The sequence below is a fragment of the Magnolia sinica genome, chromosome 9 (assembly GCF_029962835.1).
Source record: "Magnolia sinica isolate HGM2019 chromosome 9, MsV1, whole genome shotgun sequence".
NCBI classification, from domain to species: domain Eukaryota; kingdom Viridiplantae; phylum Streptophyta; class Magnoliopsida; order Magnoliales; family Magnoliaceae; genus Magnolia; species Magnolia sinica.
The window spans coordinates 42427173-42452069 of NC_080581.1; positions in this window are offsets into that span (position 1 = coordinate 42427173).

The window sequence follows — 24897 nt, forward strand, 5'->3', positions numbered from 1 at the left end:
CAATTTAGGTCAGTTTTGGGCCGAATACCCAGGCCCGTAGGACTAACCACCATGGGATGCCCCTACCTTCGGCTGTTGCTGGGCCTATATTCCAGCAGCATGGCCCACTTCTAGTGTGTGTTATGCATTCCCCTCATCTGGTAGGACCCATAGTGATGTGTGTGGGTCATTAAAAAATAAATACTATAAATCAATTTATTTGCTGGACTCCAACAAACCCAGAAAGCGGGTGGATTGGAAATTCAGTAATGGGCCCAATGTTGCTGCCCCATAAATGTCTGTTTTGGGGCAGTATGGCCAACTAGATCTAAGAAAAATTTAAGTTAGTTATCTTACAATTTTAATTTTATTTTTGGGATTAATTAGTGTATGATTAAAGGCCCATTCCATTTGGATTCTTCTCGGGCTAGTCTTCTAGTTAATGGGCCTTATTGCCTTGGTTGGGCTAGAACTTTTGATAGGCCCATTGGGCCCTTAGGTCCTATATTTACCTTGCCATTGTGATGGGTCTTATGGGCCAAATACTCAAGTAGTTGGGCCCTTGCTTGCTTATTATAATAAATCTATACTTGGGCCGAGATGTGAGGCCCAACTTACTTGTGTTAAATATAAGGATTTCACATATGTTAGGAAAATGGGCTATCCATTGGGCCCACCACAATGAAAATGGGCTATCCACTTCATAGCCTATGATTTGGGCTTGGGGTATGGCCTACTAGACTATACATTGCTTAGATTTTAGATCTCTTATAATATGCGTAGCGGGCTACCTTTTTGGGACCCAGTTGAGGTTGGATGTCCTCCTTGGTGGCCCTAAGGTAGGCCCATAGAGGCCTTTATAGGTGGTTAAATGCCCACCTTGGGTTGGTTAGGACCGTCCCTCTTTAAGGCCATGGCTCTCTCTTAGCATGTGGGCCATCTCAAATTACTGGGCCCCTACTAGAGAATTTCTCTTCTTCTTAGAATACCTATTTACGTGCCCAGACCTTGACCCTCCTTAGGATGGAGGATTCCATAATTCCACAGGTAGCCCACTTACATTTCGTGACCCATATGCATCATCTATATGAATTGATTGCATTGTGTGGTGGTCATTGAGGGATGAAGTTTCTCCCCTCGTGCACATTGTGTGCCTGTGGCTAGTGGATGATTTGTGTGTATGACTCATGCATTGCCATCACATTTTATGATGATACCGCCCTTGCTTCATCAGGGCCTTGCCTCCACAAGGACGTTCATGGATGACCGTATGTGTGGAAACTAAAAATATTATTTGATCATACTGGGTGTATAGGATGCCTATGAGTGAAATTCTCAAAACTTCCATGGTACCATGGATCTGCTCCAACGTCGTGACTGAGTGGAATATATGAGCGCACGAGGGCCTTATACCGTTTGGCCGCGACTCCCACTGTCATGTAGTTAGTTGGATAGGGGTGTGGCCTTACCTGCCTGGTGTGAGGAGGCATTACTAGGCTGAGTTCGACCAGCTCGTAAATGGGTCCTCTACCCTCGGGCCTTGCTGGTGATTGGTTGTCCACAGGCGTGTCGTGAGGTCTCTTACGCTCGTTTGACTATGTGGGGTCTGTAGAGCGGCAGTCATTCAGTAGTGTATTGGACCCCGGTGATTTCCTTATGATTGAAAATGTACTTAATATATGGTTTGGATATGAGCACTGGCATTACTTGCATCGCATTAGCATCGGCTGTGTAAGCCCCTTCATTGCCTTGGTATGGTGTCCAGTACTCATTGCATGGTATTCATGATAAGCCTTGGTAAGGCTAGTGATATTCTCATTGAGCATGTTCTTTCCTTGTACCTCCTACTATTCTTCTATGCACCATTGACACACACTTTCACCACCCTCTAAGCTTCTATAAGCTTATGCACGATTGATGCGTGTAGGTGATCCTAGACAGGCGTCGTAGAGGTAGAGCGTGGAGTAGAGTTGAGCTTGAGGACTCCAGTGTTGTTGATTTCTCTCTCTTTTCCTATTATCTGATGTATGTCCTTTTGGGCCTGTTGTAAACTTGTAAAAGTTCAAATTCTTAGTAGATTTTGTGATGTGTGCCCTTTGTTATTCTCAAATATACTTATGTAATCTTGGATATGCTCGTATTGGAATGATTATACTGCTATGAAAATCCTCCTTGTAGGATCCCAGGATCGGAACCTGCCTCAGGAGCCGAGAATGGGGTACTACGGAGGCTGTTGCGGTTAAAACCGGCCATCGGGTTCCTTGTGAGTCCGGTTATCGAGTCTGGGGTGTGACAACTTTACCTCATATTATTATTCATTAGTGTTACTCATGAATTTCATTGAATTATTTATTTTTAATTATGTCATTCCTTGACTTCATGGACAAAAATTTCACAAAACTATAGAGGTATACAACTCTACTACATTCACCTAACTCCAAATTTATAGGTAATATCTTTCTTGATCGCTTAATTCATTTACATTTAACTTTTTTGGTTGTGCTCCCCTCTCAATTGTTCTCTGTAGTCTCGTCCATTTGAGTTTTCATTTGATTAATTTTTAGTTCTATGGGTATTTTTTAAAAAAAAAACTATTACCATGTGAGCATGGAGGTAAAAAGAAATGACTTGAACGTCGATAGTTTAACTGAAGATACGGTCCTTGGCGGAGTAGCGTGACATAATAGGATTCATGTAGTTGACCAAATCAGTTGGGATAAAATGCTTTGATGATGATAATGAGGATCAGGATGACGTATATATCAAACCTATTTAGTTCCTTTTCTTCATTGCATGTGACCAAATTATCTCAATCTTATTACCTTTGGTCTTATTCCTAACTTTTATTTAAAGTATTCATTCCTAATTTTGTCATTCATTGTCTTCACAGACATTCATCTCTAGTTCCATATTTTTGTGATGCTCATCGTACGATATGTCATTTGGTGACTGTAAAAATTTTTAACCCATATATCACGACTATTCGAATACATAGTAATTAGACAGTTTTCAAAAAAATTTAGATTTTTTTCCTTTATTACCCATTTTTCAAATTTTTTTATTTTATTTTAAAATCATCATCTTTAGTGATCGCATAAGCAATCAACATAGGGTTATGGCTTATGTGATTTTATTTGATTTAACAACACTGATCATCCTATGAATTTATTATTCCTCAACTGTCCAAAAATTTGAGCAATGAGTCATAACCTGTCTTCACCTATCATATAAAATTTCTCTTTCAGTTTTATTAGTATAAGGTAATTTCAGACTGCCACATCTACACTTTATTCGCTATGCACTAAATCTACAAGAAACATCTTTCTCAATCACTTCATCCTGGTCTGGTTTATCTGATGAGTGGTTTAAAAAAGTACTTGAGGTAAATGAACAAAATTTCAGAGGAACACTGTGAGACCCGACCCTAGTTCCCATGTGTGCATGTGTGTGTGTGTGTATGCATCTCGTTCATTTTGGTCCCATGGTCCTTCCGGTCAAATTCCGGTGACCCGCAGCCCTTAGATTGTGTTTGTAATCATCCTTGAGTTTGGTTATGTATACCTAACTTGGATCGACCCTAGACCTATGCCATCTCGTTCGTATCGTTATTGCGGTTCTAACGACGTGTCTTGTGCGTTCATCCGACTTATAGATCAAAAGTTATAAGTATTTCATCATGTGGCTAACTTTTTGTACAAAAGCATATGGACCTCCCATGGCACAAGTTCCCATGCACACCACCTACACACACTACAAATTTCATAAAATAAACACCACCTATTATGAACACCACCCAAACCTATAAGTCTACAACTTTGTTTATATCACCCTACTTACCATGATGAGTTTTCCTACCCAAGGCAAGAGAGCTCATGATTACCCCTCTACAACTCTCCCTCCCTCTCTCTCCTCGTTCATTTCTCTCATTTTCCTCTCTTGCAAGGTGGGACGTCTACTATCTTCCCCATTTTCCAGCAACTTCTCCCTGTTCTCTCTCCCAATCCCACCTTCTAATCCTCATTACCACCATTAGAGGCCTTCTCTTGAAGCTTTGGAGTTAGTCCTTGAAGAAGGAAGGAGTGATCTTAAGGTGGGTGCTCCTACAATTGCTGATCTCCTATTTCTCTCTTATTTCTTTTATTTCTTCATGCTTGGGACATGTGAGACCTACCAATCCATGGTGGGGGGCCCATTTAAACCTTTGGTGAGGTCATTGGCCATCCTTCATGCATGTGTCACTCCATGATGGGGCCATTCTCTATGGACCCCATCATAATGCATTTCATAATCTCAGCCATTCTATGGTCATCTAGACCTTTGTTTTATGGTGGGGATGGCATCCCCACCTCAGATTTTTATTATAAAGGTCCATGCATGCATGATTTATAAGATGAGTATTGTATGGTTGATTCTCTATTTGTGCATAGGGGATTTATAGTGGTGAAATTCATCTTGAATGACCAATATCTCTTTTGTATTCTCCTTCTCCCTCTTTTTCTATCTAATGTTGTTGATCATGGTGGCCCACCTGATGTGCAAGGCACATCCAACTGTCCACACTTGATGGGACGCTCCTATGTCCCATATGTTAGACATATGGAGACACATCTTGCTGTCCACTTGTACATGCAAGGTACGGATAGGTTGGGAGCATGTTCCGGATGTGTGAGGCCCATTTAGGTGGCTCCACCTTGATTATATGAGGATTTTTCTTGCTGGACTTCTATTTATGGGCTGTCCTAGGTAACAATATACTTTGCTATCCATAAATTGCATGAGTTAAATAAAATACTTTTACCGTCTCAAAAATTTTAAAATTTTGCAAAAAGGTGTCTCACCCATGGTAGGACCTACTTGCAAAATTTTAGGGCCAATGGACCCCATTTGGGCATCCAAAAGGTTCGGCCAACATAGTGGATTGCTAGAAATTTCTGCTGTGCAGTCCAGCAGCATAATCCCATAAAAATAAAATTTTAAAAATATTTTCTTAGAAGTTGGGCCATATTTCTGGGTCCCATCTTGTTTTAGGCTTGATGAGGGACCTTGGGTCTAAATTTTAGGAATTTTGGAGGCTCAGAACCCACCCATTTGGATGGCCCAAATTTAAGACAGTTATATTTCCAGCAATATTTCACCCTGGATAGATTGTAATTCTAAAATTTATTAAAACACTTTTGAGTATCAAAAAAATATTAAAATTTACAAGAAGGTGTCCCACCCATGGTGGGACTCACCTAAATGTTTTTGGGCCAATGGATCCCTATGCATGCCGTGGCAAGGGCCGGACTAGCCCACCACGTTGGGACGTACAGGATGATCCGAATTTTTGGATAGACTGTTTTCTGTAAATAAATTAAAATACTTATGAATATTCAAAAATCATGAAATTTTGTAAAGGTGTGACCCATCTAAGGAAGTATCACCCTGAAAAATTTCAGAGCCATCGGGCCCTTGTACTGCCCGCAGTGCGGCCTGGAGTGGCCCATCAGGCAGGGACACCTAGGCTGGGGCGTCTAGCCTGCTTTGTGGGCCCACCTAGATGTGTTGTATATCCCATCATTCATCCATGTGGGGTCCTTAGGGGACTCGATCATCTTCCCTTTTGGTGGTTTCCAATTAGGGCCCATTTGGATGAGGTTTTAGGTTAAATACCCGGGCCTATAGGGCTGCCTATACATGAGGCATTCCTGTCTTGGGCTGTTGCTGGGCTTGCACTCCAACGGCATGGCTCACTTGATATATGAGTTGTATGTTCCCCTCTCATTTGGTGGGACCCATTGTTATGTATGTGGGCCATCAGAAATTTTATATACTATAAAATAATTTTTGTTGTTGGAATCCAACTAACCCAGAAAATGGGTGGGCTAGAATTTGGCAATGAGCCCAATAATTGTTGCCTATAAATGTTTATTTTGGGGCAGTATGACCCACTACATTTGAGAAGGATTTAAATCAGTTATCTTACCATTTTTTTAGTATTATTGAGTGTAATTAGGGCTCATATGAGGCCCACCCAAGTTAAGTTTTAATGGAATGTTGCATGTGATTGAAAGACTAGTTCCTTAGGCTTTGTGAACTAAATCCTTTTAGATAGGTCCATTGATCTTGGGCCTATACTCTCCTGTCTATTATGATGGATTTAAGGGCTATAATATGTAAGTAGTTGGGCCCTTGACTGCCCACTAAGTTGACCCTGTACTTGGGCCAAAAAGTGGGGCCCAACTCACTTGTGTAAAATATGAAATTTGCCCATGAGGATGAACTACTGGGCTGCCCATGAAGCCCACCACAATATATGAATTTATGATCTTTATGGTTGGGCCCAAACCTTACTTGATGGCCCACTATATTGCCTATGGTTGGGCTTTATGTATAGCCCATTAAGCCACGCATTGCTTGGGCCTTAGACCTTACTTTACATATGTAGCAGGCGACCTTTTGGGACCCAGTTGAGGTTAGATGTCCTCCTTGGTGGCCCTAAGGTAGGCCCATAAGGCCCTTATAGGTGGTTGAAGGCCCACCTTGGACCTTGTTAGGCCTGTTTCCTTTCTGAGGCCTTAGGACTCTCTTATCTTGTGGGTCTTTCCAAACTGTTGGGCCCCCACTAAGAGAACTTCATTTCTCCTTAGAGTACCTGTTTATATATATCTTGTCATTGTCTCTCCTTGGGAAGGAGGAATACATACATTCTACAAGTAGCACACTTACATCGTTGTGACCCATACGCATCATTTGTGTGAATTGATTGCATTGTATGGTGGTCATAAAGGGATGAAGTTTCTCCCCTTGTGCACGTTGAGTGCCCGAAGCTTGTGCATGATCTGTATGTGTGACTCATGCATTGGCATCACATTTATGATGATACCGCCCTTACTTCATTAGGGCTCTACCTCCATAGGGATGTTCATGGATGGCCGTATGTGTGGACATCGAAAATATTACTTGAACATACCGGGTGCATAGGATGCCCGTGGGTAAAATTCTCAAAACTTCCATGGTACCAAGGGACTGCCCCAATGCTGTGACCGAGTGGAATTATGAGCGTACGAGAGCCTTATACCGTTAGGCCGCGACTCCCACTGTCTTGTAGTTGGTTAAGTAGGGATGTGATCTTATCCACCTGTGAGGGAGGGCATTATTAGGCTAAGTCTGATCAGCTCGTGAAATGGGTCTGCTATCGTCGAGCCCCATTGGTGATTGACTGTCCACATGTGGGTAGTGAGGTCTCTTACGCTTGTTTGACTGTGCGGGGTCTGTAGAGCGGCAGTCATCCAGTAGTGTAATGGACCCCGGTGATTTCCTTATGATTGGAAATGTACTTGATATGTGGATTGGATATGAGCACTGGCATTACTTTGCATCGCATTAACATTGGCTCCATAAGCCCCTTCATGCATTGCCTTGGTATGGCGCTCAGTACTCATTGCATCATATTCATGATAAGCCTTGTCAAGGCTAGTGATATTGTCATTAAGTATGTTCCTCTTCTTGTAACTCCTTCTATTCTTCTGCGCACCATTATCACACACTTTCACCACCCTCTAAGCTTCTAAAAGCTTATGCATGATTGATGCGTGCAGGAGATCCTAGGCAGGCGTCGTAGTGGTAGAGCTTGGAGTAGCGCTGAACTTGAGGACCCAGTGTTGCAGACTATCATTTCCTCTCCTCCTATTATTTTATGTATGTCCTTTTGGACCTTATGGATATTTGTAAAAGTTCAAATTCATAGTGAATTTTATGATGTGTTCCTTTGTTATTCTTAGATATACTTGTTGTAATCTTGGGTATGCTCGTATTGGAAATGATTATATTGTTATGAAAATCCTCCTTGTAGGATCTCAGGATCGGAACCTACCTCAAGAGTCGAGAATGGGGTACTACGGAGGCTTTTGCGGCCAGAACTGGCTATCGGGTTCCTTGTGAGTCCGGTTACCGAGTCTGGGGAGTGACAAATACATCTCCACTTTATTCACCATGTTCCAAATCTTACAAGCAATATCCTTCGCTCCATGCATGTCCTTTTAAGACTATCACTTGCTCGTTTAAAACTTTTAACTTGTACTAACTCAATATTAAACCGTATTATCAATTAAACTATATATGTTCTTAAATCTTTTGTTAATACCACCACCCATGTCCCATTAGGCCTTTTATTTGCCCTTTTACGACCTTCAACTTAAACCAACTAACACTATCAAAGCTTAAATCTTTTGTTACTACCTCCACCCACGTACCTAAAGGCCTTTTATTTGCACTTTTGCCCTTTATTTTCTTTTCTTTTCTGTTTTTAAATTTAAAAATCAACCCGGTCGACTTTACCTTATATTATTATCCATTAGTGTTACTCATAACTTTCATTAAATTATTTGTTTTTAATTTTGTCATTCCTGGTCTTCATGGACAAAAATTTCACAAAACTAAAGAGGTATACAACTTTACTACATTCACCTAACTACAAATTTATACATAATATCTTTCTCGATTGCTTAATTTGTTTACATTTAACTTATTTGGTTGTGCTCCTCCTCTCAATTATTTTCTGTAGTCTCGTCCATTTGAGTTTCTATTTGGATTAATTTTTAGTTCTATGGGAATTTAAAAAAATGAAAAAAAAACTATTACCATGTGAGCGTGGAGGTAGAAAGAAATGACTTGAACGTTGATAGTTTAACTGAAGATATGGTCCTTGGCAGAGTAGCGTGACATAATAGGATTCATGTAGTTGACCAAATCAGTTGGGATAAAATTCTTTGATGATGATAATGAGGATGAGGATGACGTATGTATGTATATCATCATCGTCATCTAAGCACTATGCGAACTAATTTAAGCTTTACAATTATGTTATGTCCCTCCAATCCATCCAGGTTATATCATCAACTAAACTGTTGGTGATTAAATCTTCTATTAGAAGATACACCCTTTTTAACCTTCAACGAACCAATCAACTCCTTCAAACCCGTTCAGTTCCTTATCTTCATTGCACAAGGCCAAATCATGGCCAAATCATCTCAATATTATTACCTTTGGTGTTATTCCTAACTTTTATTTAAAGGATTCATTCCTAATTTTGTCATTCATCGTGTCTTCCAACACATTCATCTCTGGTTCCTCATTTTTGTAATGCTCATTATATGGATAAGTCATTTGATGACTGTAAAATTTTTTAACCCATATATCATGACTGTTCTAATACATAGTGATTAGACAGTTTTCAAACAAATTTAGATTTTTTTACCTTTATTAACCATATTTTCAAATGTTATTTTTTTAAAAAAAATCATCATCTTTAGTGATCGCATAAGCAATCAACATAGGGTTATGGCTCATGTGATTTTATTTGATTTAACAATACTGCTCATCCTACGAATTTGTTATTCCTCAACTATCCAAAAATTTGACCCATGAGTCATGACCAGTCTTCTACCTATCATATAAAATTTATCTTTCAGTTTTATTAGTATAAGGTAATTTTAAAAAATTCCAAACTGCCACATCTACACTTTATTTGCTATGCACTAAATCTACAAGAAACATCTTTTTCAATCACTTCACCTTGGTTGGGTTTATCCGATGAGTAGTTTAAAAAGGTAATTGAGGTAAATGAACAAAATTCCAGAGGAACACATCTCCACTTTATTCACCATGTTCTAAATCTTATAAGCAATATCCTTCGCTCCATACATGTCCTTTTAAGACTATCGCTTGCTCGTTTAAAACTTTTTACTTGTACTAACTCAATACTAAACTGTATTATCAGTTAAACTATATATATTCTTAAATCTTTTGTTAAAACCACCACCCATGTCCCATTAGACCCTTTATTTGCCCTTTTACGACCTTCAACTTAAACCAACTAACACTGTCAAAGCTTAAATCTTTTATTACTAGCTCCACCCACGTACATAAAGGCCTTTTATTTAAACTTTTGCCCTTTATTTTCTTTTGTTTTCTGTTTTTTACATTTGAAAATCATCTCAGTCGACTTTACCTCATATTATTGTTCATTAGTGTTACTCATGACTTTCATTATAATATTTGTTTTTAATTTTGTCATTCCTTGTCTTCATGGACACAAATTTCATAAAACTATAGAGGTATACAACTCTACTACATTCACCTAACTAGAAATTTATACGTAATATCTTTCTTTATCGCTTAATTTGTCTACATTTAACTTTTTTAGTTGTGCTCCCCGTCTCAATTGTTCTCTATAGTCTCGTCCATTTGAGTTTTCATTTGGATTAATTTTTAGTTCTATGGGAATTTAAAAAAATGGAAGAAAACTATTACCATGTGAGCATGGAGGTAGAAAGAAATGACTTGAACGCCGATAGTTTAACTGAAGATATAGTCCTTGGCGGAGTAGCGTGACATAATAGGATTCATGTAGTTGACCAAATCAGTTGGGATAATATGCTTTGATGATGATAATGAGGATGAGGATGACGTATGTATGTATATCATTATCGTCATCTAAGCACTATGCCAGCTAATTTAAGCTTTATAATTATGTTATGTCCCTCTAATCCATCCAGGTTGTATCATCAACTAAACTGTTAATGCTTAAATCTTCTATTAGAAGATACACCCTTTTTAACCTTCAACCAACCAATCAACTCTTTCAAACCTGTTTAGTTCCTTATCTTCATTGCACGTGGCCAAATCATCCCAATATTATTACCTTTGATGTTACTCCTAACTTTTATTTAAAGGATTCATTCCTAATTTGGTCATTCATTGTCTTCCCACACATTCATCTTTGGTTCCTCATTATCACGACTGTTCTAATACATAGTAATTAGACAGTTTTTTTAAAAAATTAGATTTTTTTCTTTTATTAACCATTTTTTCTAATTTTAATTTTTAAAAGAAATCATCATCTTTAGTGATCGCATAAGCAATCAACACAGGGTTATGACTTATGTGATTTTATTTGATTTAACAACACTGCTCATCCTATGAGTTTGTTATTCCTCAACTGTCCAAAAATTTGACCCATGAGTCATGACCGGTCTTCTACCTATCATGTAAAATTTCTCTTTCAGTTTTATTAGTATAAGGTAATTTTACAAAATTTCAGACTACCACATCCACACTTTATTCGCTATGCACTAAATCTATAAGAAACATCTTTCTCAATCACTTCATCCTGGTCGGGTTTATCCGATGAGTGGTTTAAAAGGGTACTTGAGGTAAATGAACAAAATTCCAGAGGAACACATCTCCACTCTATTCACCATGTTCTAAATCTTACAAGTAATATCCTTCGCTCCATGCATGTCCTTTTAAGATTATTGCTTACTCGTTTAAAACTTTTAACTTGTACTAACTCAATACTAAACTGTATTATCAGTTAAACTAAATATGTTCTTAAATCTTTTGTTAATACCACCACCCATGTCCCATTAGGCCTTTTATTTTCCCTTTTATGACCTTCAACTTAAACAAATTAACACTATCAAAGCTTAAAACTTTTGTTACTACCTCCATCCACGTACCTAAAGGACTTTTATTTGCACTTTTGCCCTTTATTTTCTTTTTTGTTTTGTTTTTACATTTGAAAATCATCCCGGTCGACTTTACCTCATATTATTATTCATTAGTGTTACTCATGACTTTCATTGAATTATTTGTTTTTAATTATGTCATTCTTTGTCTTCATGGACAAAAATTTCACAGAACTATAGATGTGTACAACTCTACTACATTCACCTAACTACAAATTTATACATAATATCTTTCTCGATTGCTTAATTCAATTACATTTAACTTTTTTTCTTGTGCTCTCCCTCTCAATTGTTCTCTGTAGTCTCGTCCATTTGAGTTTCCATTTGGATTAATTTTTAGTTCTATGGGTATTTAAAAAAAAAAACTTTTACCATGTGAGCGTGGAGGTAGAAAGAAATGACTTGAGTGCCGATAGTTTAATTGAAGATATGGTCCTTGGCGGAGTAGCGTGACATAATAAGATTCATGTAGTTAACCAAATCAGTTAGGATAAAATGCTTAGATGATGATAATGAGGATCAGGATGACGTATGTATCAAACCTATTTAGATCCTTATCTTCATTACACGTGGTCAAATTATCTCAATCTTATTACCTTTGGTGTTATTCGTAACTTTTATTTAAAGTATTCATTCCTAATTTTGTCATTCATTGTCTTCCCACACATTCATCTCTGGTTCCACATTTTTGTGATGCTCATCGTCCGATATGTTGTTTGGTGACGGTAAAATTTTTTAACCCATATATCACGACTATTCTAATACATAGTAATTAGACAGTTTTTAAAAAAATCTAGATTTTTTTTCCTTTATTAACCATTTTTTCAATTTTTTTTTTAAATAATCATCTTTAGTGATCGCATAAGCAATCAACATAGGGTTATGGCCTATGTGATTTTATTTGATTTAACAACACTGATTATCCTATGAATTTGTTATTCCTCTACTATCTAAAAATTTGACCAATGAGTCATGACCGGTCTTCACCTATCATATAAAATTTCTCTTTCAGTTTTATTAGTATAAGGTAATTTTACAAAATTTTAGACTGCCACATCTACACTTTACTTGCTATGCACTAAATCTAAAAGAAACATCTTTCTCAATCACTTCATCCTGGTCGGGTTTATCCGATGGGTGGTTTAAAAAGGTACTTGAGGTAATTGAACAAAATTCCAGAAGAATACATCTCCAGTTTATTCACTATGTTCTAAATCTTACAAGCAATATCATTCGCTCAATGCATGTCCTTTTCAGACTATCGCTTGCTCATTTAAAACTTTTAACTTGTACTAACTTAATACTAAACTATATTATCAGTTAAACTATATATGTTCTTAAATATTTTGTTAATACCCCCATCCATATCCCATTAGACATTTTATTTTCCCTTTTACGATCTTCAACTAAAACCAACTAACACTATCAAAGCTTAAATCTTTTGTTACTACCTCCGCCCACGTACCTAAAGGCCTTTAATTTGCACTTTTGCCCTTTATTTTATTTTCTTTTTTATTTTTACATTTAAAAATCATCCCGGTTGACTTTACCTCATATTATTATTCATTAGTGTTACTCATGACTTTCATTCAATTATTTGTTTTTAATTTTGTCATTCCTTGTCTTCATGGATAAAAATTTCACAAAACTAAAGAGGTATACAACTCTACTACATTCACCTAACTATAAATTTATACGTAATATCTTTCTCGATCACTTAATTTTTCTACATTTAACTTTTTTCATTGTGATCCCCCTCTCAATTGTTCTCTGTAGTCTTGTCCATTTGAGTTTCCATTTGGATTAATTTTTAGTTATATGAGTATTTAAAAAAATAAAAGAAAACTATTACCATGTGAGCGTAGAGGTAGAAAGAAATGACTTGAACGCCAATAGTTTAACTAAAGATATGGTCCTTGGTGGAGTAGTGTGACATAATATGATTCATGTAGTTGACCAAATCAGTTGGGATAAAATGCTTTGATGATGATAATGAGGATGAGGATGACGTATGTATGCATATTATCATCGTCATCTAAGCACTATGCCAACTAATTTAAGCTTTACAATTATGTTATGTCCCTCCAATCCATCCAGGTTGTATCATCAATTAAACTGTTAGTGCTTAAATCTTCAATTAGAAGATACACACTTTTTAACCTTCAACCAACCAATCAACTCCTTCAAACCGGTTTAGTTACTTATCTTCATTGCACGTGGCTAAATCATCTCAATATTATTACCTTTGGTGTTACTCCTAACTTTTATTTAAAGGATTCATTCCTAATTTTGTCATTCATTGTTTTCCCATACATTCATCTCTGGTTCCTCATTTCCGTGAAACTCATCGTATGATATGTCGTTTGGTGACTGTAAATTTTTTTAACCCATATCTCACGATTGTTTTAATACATAGTAATTAGACAGTTTTAAATTTTTTTACCTTTATTAACCATATTTTCAAATTTTATTTTTATTAAAAAAATCATCATCTTTAGTGATCGCATAAGCAATCAACACAGGTTATGTCTTATGTGATTTTATTTGATTTAACAACACTGCTCATCCTATGAATTTGTTATTCCTCAACTATCCAAAAATTTGACCCATGAATCATGACCGGTCTTTTACGTATCATATAAAATTTCTCCTTCAGTTTTATTACTATAAGGTAATTTTACAAAATTTCAGACTGCCACATCTACACTTTATTCGCTATGCACTAAATCTACAAGAAATATCTTTCTCAATCACTTCATCCTAGTCAGGTTTATCTGATGAGTGGTTTAAAAAGGTACTTCAGGTAAATGAATGAAATTTCAGAGGAACACATCTCCACTTTATTCACCATGTTCTAAATCTTACAAGTAATATCCTTCGCTCCATGCATGTCCTTTTAAGACTATCGCTTGCTCGTTTAAAACTTTTACCTTGTACTAACTCAATACTAAACTGTATTATCAGTTAAACTAAATATGTTCTTAAATCTTTTGTTAATACCACCACCCATGTCCCATTAGGCCTTTTATTTGCTCTTTTACGACCTTTAACTTAAACCAACACACTCTATAAAAGCTTAAATATTTTGTTACTACCTCCACTGACGTATCTAAAGGCCTTTTATTTGTACTTTTGCCCTTTATTTTCTTTTCTTTTATGTTTTTACATTTAAAAATCATCCCGATCGACTTTACCTCATTATTATTCATTAGTGTTACTCATGACTTTCATTAAATTATTTGTTTTTAATTATGTCATTCGTTGCCTTCATGGACAAAAATTTCACAAAACTATAGAGGTATACAATTCTACTACATTCACCTAACTATAAATTTATACGTAATATCTTTCTTGATCGCTTAATTTCTCTACATTTAACATTTTTGGTTGTGCTCCCCTTCTCAATTGTTCTATGAAGTCTCATACATTTGAGTTTCCATTTGGATTAATTTTTAGTTCTATAGATATTTAAAAAAAAACTATTACCATGTGAGCGTTGAGGTAGAAAGAAAAGACTTGAACGTCGATAGTTTAACTGAAGATATGGTCCTTGGCGGAGTAGCGTGACATAATAGGATTCATGTAGTTGACCAAATCAGTTGGGATAACATGCTTTGATGATGATAATGAGAATGAGGATGACGTATGTATGTATATCATCATCGTCATCTAAGCACTATCCCAACTAATTTAAGCTTTACAATTATGTTATATCCCTCCAATCCATCCAGGTTGTATCATCAACTAAACTATTAGTGCTTAAATCTTCTGTTAGAACATACACCCTTTTTAACCTTCAACCAACCAATCAACTCCTTCAAACCCGTTAAGTTCCTTATCTTCATTGCATGTGGCCAAATTATCTCACTCTTATTACCTTTGGTGTTACTCCTAAATTTTATTTAAAAGATTCATTCCTAATTTTGTCATTCATTGTCTTCCCACACATTCATATGTAGTTCCTCATTTTTGTGATGCTCATCGTACAATATTTCGTTTAGTGACTGTAAAATATTTTAACCCATATATCACAACTGTTCTAATACATGGTAATTAGATAGTTTTTAAAAAAATTTAATTTTTTTTCCTTTATTAACCATATTTTCAAATTTTAATTTTAAAAGAAAGCGTCATTTTTAGTGATCGCATAAACAATCAACACAGGGTTATGGCTTATGTGATTTTATTTGATTTAACAACACTGCTCGTCCTATGAATTTTTTATTCCTCAACTGTCCAAAAAATTGACCCATGAGTCATGACCGGTCTTTTACTTATCATATAAAATTTCTCTTTCAGTTTTATTAGTATATGGTAATTTTACAAAATTTCAGACTGCCACATCTACACTTTATTCACTATGCACTAAATCTACAAGAAACATCTTTCTCAATCACTTCACCCAGGTCATGTTTATCTGATGAGTGGTTTAAAAAGGTACTTGAAGTAAATGAACAAAATTCCAGAGGAACACATCTTCACTTTATTCACCATGTTCTAAATCTTACAACCAATATCCTTCGCTCCATGCTTGTCCTTTTAAGACTATCGCTTGCTCGTTTAAAACTTTTAACTTGTACTAACTCAATACTAAACTGTATTATCAGTTAAATAATATATGTTCTTAAATCTTTTGTTAATACCACCACCCATGTCCCATTAGACCTTTTATTTGCCCTTTTATGACCTTCAACTTAAAGCAACTAACACTATCAAAGCTTAATTCTTCTGTTACTACCTCCACCCACGTACTTAATGGCCTTTTATTTGCACTTTTGCCCTTTATTTTATTTTCTTTTTTGTTTTCACAATTGGAAATCATCCCGGTCGACTTTTCCTCATATTATTATTCATTAGTGTTACTCATGACTTTCATTCAATTATTTATTTTTAATTATGTCATTTCTTGTCTTTATGGACAAAAATTTCACAAAACGATAGAGGTATACAACTTTATTACATTCACCTAACTACAAATTTATACGTAATATGTTTCTCGATCGCTTAATTCGTCTACATTTAACTTTTTTGGTTGTGCTCCCCCTCTCAATTGTTCTCTGTAGTCTCGTCCATTTGAGCTTCCAATTGGATTAATTTTTAATTCTATGGGGATTTAAAAAAAAAACTATTACCATGTGAGCGTGGAGATAGAAAAAATTGACTTGAATGCCGATAGTTTAACTGAATATATGGTCCTTGACGGAGTAGCGTGACATAATAGGATTCATGTAGTTGACTAAATCAATTGGGATAAAATGCTTTGATGATGATAATGAGATGAGGATGACGTATATATGTATATCATGATAGTCATATAAGCACTGTCCCAACTAATTTAAGCTTTACAATTTTGTTATGTCCCTCCAATCCATCCAGGTTGTATCATCAACTAAACTGTTAGTACTTAAATCTTCTGTCAGAACATACACCCTTTTTAACCTTCAACCAACCAATCAACAACTTTAAACCCGTTTAGTTCCTTATCTTCATTGCACGTGGCTAAATCATCTTAATCTTACTACCTTTGATAGTACTCCTAACTTTTATTTAAAGGATTCATTCCTAATTTTGTCATTCATTGTCTTCCCACACATTCATCTCTGGTTCCTCATTTTTGTAATGCTCATCATACGATATGTCGTTTGGTGACTGTAAAATTTTTTAACCTATATATCACAACTATTCTAATACATAGTAAATAAACATTTTTCAAAAAATTATAGATTTTTTTTCCTTTATTAACCATTTTTTCAAATTTTAAATTTTAAAAGAAATCATCATCTTTAGTGATCACATAAGCAATCAACACAGGGTTATGGCTTATGTGATTTTATTTGATTTAACAACACTACTCATCCTATGAATTTGTTATTCCTCAATTATCTAAAAATTTGACCCATGAGTCATGACCAGTCTTCTACCTATCATATAAAATTTCTCTTTCAGTTTTATTAGTATAAGGTAATTTTACAAAATTTCAGACTGCCACATCTATACTTTATTCGCCATGCACTAAATTTACAAGAAACATCTTTCTCAATCACTTCGTCCTGGTCAGGTTTATCCGATTAGTGGTTTAAAAATGTACTTGAGGTAAATGAAAAATTTTTAGAGGAACACATCTCCACTTTATTCACCATGTTCTAAATCTTACAAGCAATATCATTCGCTCCATGCATGTCCTTTTAAGAGTATCGCTTGCTCGTTTAAAACTTTTAACTTATATTAACTCAATACTAAACTATATTATCAGTTAAGCTATATATGTTCTTAAATCTTTTGTTAATACCACCACCCATGTCCCATAAGGCCTTTTATTTGCCTTTTTACGACCTTCAACTTAAACCAACTAACACTATCAAAGCTTAAATATTTTGTTACTACCCCCACCCACTACCTAAAGGCCTTTTATTTGCACTTTTGCCCTTTATTTTATTTTCTTTTTTATTTTTACAATTGAAAATCATCCCAGTCAACTTTACCTCATATTATTATTCATTAGTGTTACTCATGACTCTGATTGAATTATTTGTTTTTAATTATGTCATTCCTTGTCTTCATGGACAAAAGTTTTAGAAAATTATAGCAGTATACAACTCTACTACATTCACCTAACTAAAAATTTTACGTAATATCTTTCTCGATCGCTTAATTTGTCTACATTTAACTTTTTTTGTTGTGCTCCCCCTCTCAATTGTTCTCTGTAGTCTCGTCCATTTGAGTTTCCATTTGGATTAATTTTTAGTTTCATGGGTATTTAAAAAAAAAAAAACTGTTACCATGTGAGCGTGGAGGTAGAAAGAAATGATTTAAACGCTGATAGTTTAATTGAAGATATGGTCATTGGCGGAGTAGCGTGACATAATAGGATTCATGTAGTTGATCAAATTAGTTGGGATAAAATGCATTGATGATGATAATGAGGATGAGGATGACGTATGTATGTATATCATTATCGTCATCTAAGCACTATGCCAACTAATTTAAGCTTTATAATTAAGTTATGTCCCTCCAATCCATTCGGGTTGTATCATCAACTAAACTGTTAGTGCTTAAATCTTCTGTTAGAATATACACCCTTTTTAACCTTCAACCAACCAATCAACTCCTTCAAACCCGTTTAGTTCCTTATCTTCATTGCACATGGCCAAAATCATCTCAATCTTATTACTTTTGGTGTTACTCCTAACTTTTACTTAAAGGATTCATTCCTAATTTTGTCATTCATTCTCTTCTCACACATTCATCTCTGGTTCCTCATTTTTGTGATGCTCATTGTACTATATGGCGTTTGGTGACTATAAAATTTTTTAACCTATATCTCACGATTGTTCTAATACATAGTAATTAGACAGTTTTCAAAAATTTATAGATTTTTTTTCCCTTTATTAACCATATTTTCAAATTTTATTTTTATTTTAAAAAAATCATCATATTTAGTGATTGCATAAGCAATCAACATAGGTTATGGCTTATGTGATTTTATTTGATTTAACAACACTGCACATCCCATGAATTTGTTATTCCTCAACTGTCCAAAAATTTGACCCATGAGTCATGATTGGTCTTTTACCTATCATATAAAATTTCTCTTTCAATTTTATTAGTATAAGGTAATTTTACAAAATTTCAGACTTCCACATCTACACTTTATTCGCTATGCACTAAATCTACAAGAAACATCTTTCTCAATCACTTCATCCTGGTCGGGTTTATTCGATGAGTGGTTTAAAAGGGTACTTAAGGTAAATGAACAAAATTCCAGAGGAACACATCTCTACTTTATTCACCATGTTCTAAATCTTACAAGAAATATCCTTCGCTCCATGCATGCCCTTTTAAGACTATCACTTGCTCGTTTAAAACTTTTAACTTGTACTAACTCAATACTAAACTATGTTATCAGTTAAAATATATATGTTCTTAAATCTTTTGTTAATACCACCACCCATGTCCCATTAGGCCTTTTATTTGCCCTTTTATGACCTTCAACTTAAACCAACTAAAACTATCAAAGCTTAAATCTTTTGTTACTACCTTCACCCACGTACCTAAAGGCCTTTTATTTGCACTTTTGCCCTTTATTTTCTTTTCTTTTTTGTTTTTACATTTGAAAATCATCCTGGTTGACTTTACCTCATGTTATTATTCGTTAGTGTTATTCATGACTTTCATTGAATTATTTGTTTTTAATTATGTCATTCCTTGTCTTCATGGATAAAATTTTCCCAAAACTATAGCGGTATACAACTCTGCTACATTCACCTAACTATAAATTTATGCGTAATATCTTTCTCGATCGCTTAATTTGTCTACATTTAACTTTTTTGGTTGTGCTCCCCTCTCAATTGTTCTCTGTAGTCTCGTCCATTTGAGTTTCCATTTGGATTAATTTTTAGTTTAATGGGTATTTAAAAATTAAAAAAAAACTATTACCATGTGAGGGTGGAGGTAGAAAGAAATGACTTGAACGTCGATAGTTTAACTAAAGATATGGTCCTTAGCGGAGTAGCGTGACATAATAGGATTCATGTAGTTGACCAAATCAGTTGGGATAAAATGCTTTGATGATGATAATGAGGATGAGGATGACGTATATATGTATATCATTATCGTCATCTAAGCACTATCCCAACTAATTTAAGCTTTATAATTATGTTATGTCCCTCCAATCCGTCTAGGTTGTATCATCAACTAAACTATTAGTGCTTAAATCTTCTGTTAGAACATACACCCTTTTTAACCTTCAACCAACTAATCAACTCCTTCAAACCCGTTTAATTCCTTATCTTCATTGCACATGGCCAAATCATCTTAATCTTATTACCTTTGGTGTCACTCCTAACTTTTATTTAAAGGATTCATTCCTAATATTGTCATTCATTGTCTTCCCACACATTCATCTATGGTTCGTCATTTTTGTGATGCTCATCATATGATATGTCATTTGGTGACTGTAGAATTTTTAACCCATATAACATGACTGTTCTAAATAGTAATTAGACATTTTTCAAAAAAAAATTAGATTTTTTTCCTTTATTAACCATTTTTTCAAATTTTAAAATTTTAAAACAATCATCATCTTTAGTGATCACATAAGTAATCAACACAGGGTTATGGCTTATGTGATTTTATTTAATTTAACAACACTGCTCATCCTATGAATTTGTTATTCCTCAACTGTCCAAAAATTTGACCCATGAGTCATGACTGGTCTTCTACCTATCATATAAAATTTCTCTTTCAGTTTTATTAGTATTAGGTAATTTTACAAAATTTTAGACTACCACATTGTGACGCCCCGGTCCCTGCTCCAATGTGGGCGGGGCTGGGTGCCTGTGGACGGAACTTTATCCCCAAGCGCTGGGCGAGCTATTGTTGCAAGTGACTGTGGACGGAACTTTATCCCACATCGCTTGGGCAGTTGTTCAATGTCCTGGTTATATGTGGAGGCTCTCCCTTAACTGTTGTGACACGATTTAAAGCCGTGCGGGGGAGTCCCCAAAGCGGACAATATCACAATGGTGGGGCGGGTCGTCTCATTTGGTATCAGAGATGAGGACGACTCTGTTCCAATGGGGGGAAATTGTGACGCCTTGGTCCCTGCTCCAATGTGGGCAGGCCTGATGTGGGCGGGGCTGGGTGCCTGGGCGAGCTACTGTTGTAGGTGACTGTGGACGAAACTTTGTTCCACATCGCTTGGGTAGTCATTCAAAGTCCTGGCTATATGTGGAGGCTCTCCCTTAAATGTTGTGACGCGTTTTAAAGCCGTACGGGGGAGACCCCAAAGTGGATAATATCACAACGGTGGGGTAGGTCGTCTCACACATCTACACTTTATTCGCTATGCACTAAATCTACAAGAAACATCTTTCTCAATCACTTCATCCTGGTTGGGTTTATCCGATGAGTGGTTTAAAAAGGTACTTGAGGTAAATGAACAAAATTCCAGAGGAACACATCTCCACTTTATTCACCATGTTCTAAATCTTACAACCAATATCCTTCGCTCTATGCTTGTCCTTTTAAGACTATCGCTTGCTCGTTTAAAACTTTTAACTTGTACTAACTCAATACTAAACTATATTATCAGTTAAACTATATATATTCTTAAATCTTTTGTTAATACCACCACCCATGTCCCATTAGACCTTTTATTTGCCCTTTTACGACCTTCAACTTAAACCAACTAACACTATCAAATCTTAAATCTTTTGTTACTACCTCCACCCATGTACCTAAAGGCCCTTTATTTGCACTTTTGGCCTTTATCTTTTCTTTTTTGATTTTACATTTGAAAATCATCCCGGTCGACTTTACCCTATATTATTATTCATTAGTGCTACTCATGACTTTCATTGAATTATTTGTTTTTAGTTATGTCATTCCTTGTCTTCTTGGACAAAAATTTCACAAAACTATAACTCTAATACATTCACCTAGCTATAAATTTATATGTAATATATCTTTCTTGATCACTTAATTTGTCCTTTTAAGACTATCGCTTGCTCGTTTAAAACTTTTAATTGCATGTGGCCAAATCATCTCAATCTTATTATCTTTGGTGTTACTCTTAACTTTCATTTAAAGCATTCATTTCTAATTTCGTCATTCCTTATCTTCCCACACATTTATCTTCGATTCCTCTTTTGTGATGCACGTCGTATGAATATGTCGTTTTGTGACTGTCCAAAATTTTAACCCATGTATCATTACTGTTCTTATACATAGTAATTAGACAATTTTTAGATTTTTTTTTAAACTTTTCTTTTTCTTCTTTCTTTTATTAACCATTTTTTCAATTTTTAATTAAAAAAACTATCAACTTGAGAGATTGCTTATGCGATCAACCCAGGGTTATAACTTATGTGATTTTATTTGATTTAACAACCTTGCTCATCTTATGAATTTGTTATTCCTCAGCTGTCCAACATTTTGTCCCATGTGTCATGACCGGTCTTTTACCCATCATATAGAATTTCTCTTTTAGTTTTATTAGCATAAGGCAATTTTACAAATTGTTAGAGTGACACATACACTTTATTTGCCATGCTTTAAATATACAAGCAACATTTTTCTCAATCACTTCATCCTAGTCGGATTTATCCAATGAGTGGCTTAGAAAGGTGCTCGAGGCAATTTCATAAAATTCTAAAGGCACACTTTTCAACTTTATTCACCATGTGCTAAATCTTACAAGCAATATCCTTCGCTCCATTCATTTCCTTTTAAGACTATCGGTTGCTCGTTTAAAACCTTTAACTAGTACTAACACACTCCTAAATCATAATTTCTCAAGTCATTTCTTAATACCTCCTACTTAAACCAACCCTGTTCTTCTTGGTTGTATTGATGTTTATATACATCCACAAATGGTAATAGCATTTTTAAAGACCCTTGGAACTAATAATCAATCCAGATAGAAACTCAAGAAGGCCACATCATAAAGAACAATTGGAATGGGTAGCTATAAAAAAAAATCATCTCAAAGGTTTCATTGGGTCTACAATATTGGATGTTCCATGCCACTTATTTCATAAGCCCAACTAGGATGAAGTGATTGAGAAGAATGTGTGAGAAGACGAGGAACAACACATTTATATGATGAACGTGGTTGAAATGAGGATGAGGAAAGAAAGTAGACTTAAATGATTTGGCCATGTGCAATGGAGATAAGGAATTACACTAGTTCGAAAGAGTTAGTCGGTTTTAGTTGAAAATCTCTAAAATGGCTAAGGTAACGCTCAAAAGGACAATGGTGGATGTACTAGGAAATGACTGATGGACTTATAGTTTGAAGATATGGTATGTGACGGCATAACATAACGGGATTCATGTGGTTGATCACAATCAATTAGTACAATGCTTTGATGATGATGATGAGATTGAGACGAGGATGATGATATATGTATGTATGTATATCATTAATCATCATCTAAGCGTTATCCCAACTAATCTAAGTTTTGCATTTTCAATCAAACCATCGATAGTTACATTGACACTTTCTAGAGCATTCAACTTGAAACCTACAAACTCTTTCAAAGCATGTGGTTCCTTATCTTCATTACACATGGCCAAGGCATCAGAATCTACTTTCCCTATTGGTGCATTATGTTTTTTGCAACAAAACATTGTTACACATTTGCTCAATTGTCGGTTTTCTCAAAGAATTTGATCCTTAAATTTGTACAAGCTTGGAATCCTATAGATTATTTCAGATGTGCTGAGGAGACTGCATGGTTGGTTGTTTTCTACTTTGGGTCGCTTATGGAAATTTGTCATCAACACCACTCTTTGGAGCATTTGATTCGAAAGGAATAAAAGGATTTTCAAAGGAAAGAATAGCTAAGAGGGGATTAGTTTGGAGAAAATCCTTTAGTTGATCATGCAATGCGGCAAGTAGAATAAGTTCTCAGAATGAATTCCTAGTGCCATTATCCCTTCTAACTAGGGAGGTTTTATAAAGCAATGGATTGCTTAGCAAGTTTCTTAAAAGGCGGCGCTATCCCCATATGACAAGCTTCAAATAGAATTTTAATTGTTGTTCCCTAGGGAACCTGTGGCTAGAAGGCATAGACAATCTATCAAATAATAGCCAAGGGTTCACTATCCTAGAGTTCCAGGTCTAGTGAGGAATGTGACTCTAGTGCCACTAATTCTGCTAACTTGCTTCATGGGGTTAAGCATGCCACTATCCACTGTAACATCCCAATTGATGTCGAAAGAAATTCGTAGAACGCGATCAAATGAATCAAGGATTGACAATTTCCATGTACTTTCATAAATGAAGTGGAGGAAGCTTGTGACTATGTTGACTCAATTATTGCATCTCTTTTACATGTGCAATGTAAAAAATGCTAAGGTGAATCACCAATTTCCATGGAGGTATGCAAGGGAAATAGACAAAGCTTGTGACATTGTCAAATCAATCGTCTTCTCCTTTTCTCCTCTACTCCACATCTAAGGAGATGATTCAAACCATTTATATCAAAAGCCGTCACTAGGGACGTTTTCACTGGTAGGCATTTCTTGTCCCAAACCACACCGACATGCCCACTTGCAACCTAAGATCTGCCCCGTTTTGGAGGCCTATCCAAACAAAAAAATGTAGAAGCTGATGGACTATGTGGATATCTCAAAACACCACGGTGGACCCCATCTTACATAATGGGTGCGACTTAACCCAACTCGATTTCAAGTTAGCCTACAACATAGAAACTGCGTTTTTGTAGGAGAAGATCTTGGAGATCTTTTCCTTCAAAAATTTGGATTCTAAATTAATCCAAATTGCCCATTAGTGTTTCTTACCATGCAAGGAATCGGAAACACAAACTATGTCTATGTTTTACGCCGATTCAATAGCCGAGTGCGGCAAAACTACGAAAGCATTTGAGACCTAAACCCTTTA